Genomic DNA, 3,138 nt, shown 5'->3' on the forward strand with positions numbered 1-3,138 from the left:
GATGGATGGATGGATGGATGGGTTTAAGTTGATGAAATATCAATGTTTTACTTGTCTGAATCATATTTGCAAATGTTTTGAACTTGAAGCAATTCATTTTTCTTTCAGTTATGTTTTAAATAAGTGCTCATCAAATAATTTAAATAGGTCATGAAATGTTTTGTTCTGAACCACCCAGCAGCGGCAATAATCTTTGTTTTAGTTTCAGGAGGGCACAGCAAGTTCTGAAACTAARACTTTCCTTGATAATTTTTTTCCCAATCTAACCTTCTGGAAGGCGGACCATAGATTCTGTAAGCTTTTAGGAACTAACATTCCGTCTGTCCACTAGTGAGAAAAAGATGACTGACCGTCGTCAGTCACTGTGACAGCTTGATTCTCTCTTGTGAATCAAAAGCTGAAAACTGTGTTAGGTTTGGCCCCTTCACGTCAACGGGGAGACCTCACAGTGTGGGAATCCAACGCCTGGTTTATCCACCTTCAGAAACTCTCCAGACGGAAGTTTTATTCAAAACCTGGGTTCCATTCGAGGCCTTGTCTTCTGGTTACTGCTGACGTGGACATAAATGAGTCAAAGAGCACGCCGGGGGTCCCCTGTTTGATGGTCTAAAAACAGATTCTTCATGCAGCACCCACATCTACCTGGCAGGTGACAGAACATCATCTCAAGGTAAAAACTGGCTGTATGTGACGTCGAGGTCTGACCAAAGCTGAGCACAGAACGCTTCGCCCTTCTGGTTAAACCCACATTATTTAAGATAAAGTATAGGAAAGCTAACATTTTTCTTCAACCTTTTTCTTAACCTTGTCCTTGCCAACTCCTAAGATAAACAGCCTCAAATGTCTGGTATTTAACATCTAAACTGACGTTTGTGTTTCTATTTAAGTGTYGTTAACAATTAAGAAGTTAAAAGCTTGTTATTGTTGGTCCCAAAACTTTTTATGGGAAATTAATTGTTCACACTCAGGTGTACTCTAGTTAATTTTGTATGATTTGTAAAATAAACGATCGTATATTATGGTTCAAATCAACATTCACTGACTGAGGGTTACTTTTTGTGTCCATTCAATTTTGCACTAAAGAAATGTTTATCCAAAATAAAGAGATCCCTTGCTAATAAAGTTACTCTTATAACCTTGTTAAAAGAAGTGTAAGAATAAACCATTACAATAACAACAAACATGTTCTCAGTTTATCTAATCTCTGTATTTAGGATTGGGTTTACTGATACGACCTGAGCAGGTTCTGTAAAGATTGTCTTTCACATTCAAAGGTTYGTCAGTGACTGAGACTCGGGCCAAGGGGCRCTCAGAGTCCATATTCTGTTCTGTGCATTCATGTCCATTGTTTGTAACCCAACTTGGTGTGTCAGTGTCCTGGTAATTGTAATGTGGATTGACCTGAGTTGGAGTGGGTTCAGCAACAGGTATGATGTGTCTTCTGTTCCTCCTGTTTGTTTTTTCCTCTGACTGTATCAGATTAGATCTGGGTTCTTTGCATTTTTCATTCACAACTCCTATGCAGTCATATCCTTTGGGTGTTTGAAGTCTTATAATCTGTCCTTCTGATAGGGATTGGAGGTCGGCTTGTCTTGTCATAGTGGACCTTTTGAGTGAGTCTTTTATTGAGAAGTTGAGCATGCACTTCCTCTGGCTTGTACATTTTGGGTTTAACCAGTCCTTTGGAGACAGGGAGATTAGTGCGTGTCTGTCTTGACATCAGCCTTTGTGCTGGAGATCCAAGTTTGGTGTCGTGGGGTATATTCCTTAAATTGAGTAAACTGAGAAAGACATCAGTTTTATCTCTGTGAGATTTTTCCATGAGGCTTTTGGCACTACGGACAGCTCTCTCTGCTAATCCTTTAGACTGTGGATAGTCAGGGCTGCTGGTTACATGCATGAAGTCCCACTGATTTGCAAAGTCTTTAAGGCAATGGCTTATGAACTGGTGTCCATTGTCTGTTATGAGAGTGTGCAGTGTTCCATGGACTGAAAAGTGACATTTCAGTTCACCAATGACTGTTGCAGATGTGAGATTAGGTAGCAGGTCGATCTCAAACCAGCCTGAGAAGGAATCCACAAATACCAAGTACTGCTGTTTGTGCCAGTCGAAGATGTCTGCAGCTAAAGTTGACCAYGGAAGCTCTGGTACAGGGTGCAGGTGAAGTGGCTCCTTTTGTTGATGTGGTTTAGTGCTGTTGCAAACTGTGCATGCCTGTATTTCCTCTTCAATGTCTTTTGTCATCGTTGGCCAAAACACAATGGCTCTTGCTCTCCGTTTTGTGGCCTCTGCACCTGGGTGGCCTCTGTGTATTATACTTAAGTACATCTTTTGTAAAATGTTGGGGATCACAGTTGTTTGTCCTTTCATGACAATGCCATCCTCAATAACCAGTTCATCTCTGAAGGGAAATTAGGGACGCACTGCATGTGGGAGACTGTGCAGTTTGTTTGGCCAGCCCCTTTTGATGGTGTTACTGAGCACTTGGAGAGTCGGGTCAGTGGCAGTGTGCTCTCTCAGTTCCTGCAAGCGAGCAGATGACACATAACAAACTGACATCACATCAAAATCATAGACTTCATCTGCAAGTTGATCTGTGGTTCTCCTGGGAGCCCTGGACAATGTGTCAGCCAAATGCATTTGTTTTCCACTCTTGTATACGAGAGTGATGTTGTATTTTTGAAGCTTCAGCATCATGCAATCTGGCTGGTGCTGCACTGATTGGCTTTCTGATGATTGCCACAAGGGGTTGGTGGTCTGTCTCAATCATGATTGGTTTGCCATAGATGTAATCATGAAATTTAGAGCATGCAAAAACGACTGCTAGTAGTTCCTTTTCAATTTGAGCATACAGAGTTTCTGTGTCTGTAAGGGTGCGTGAGGCATTAGCTACAGGTTTGCCTTCCTGTAGGCATACTGCACCTAGTCCATATTGTGAAGCATCACAAGTGAGTGTGACAGATTTGTGAACATCATAGTARGACAAAACAGGTGGGTTTGACATGTGTCTCTTTAAAGCATCAAACACATGTTGCTGCTGTTCGTTCCATGACCACTCAATATCTCTGTGTGTAAGTTGTCATAGTGGAGCAGTGATTTCACTGTACTTGGGGATAAATTTCCCAAGGTAGTTAACC

Source organism: Austrofundulus limnaeus, unplaced genomic scaffold (genome assembly GCF_001266775.1).
Source record: "Austrofundulus limnaeus strain Quisiro unplaced genomic scaffold, Austrofundulus_limnaeus-1.0 Scaffold207, whole genome shotgun sequence".
NCBI classification, from domain to species: Eukaryota; Metazoa; Chordata; class Actinopteri; order Cyprinodontiformes; family Rivulidae; genus Austrofundulus; species Austrofundulus limnaeus.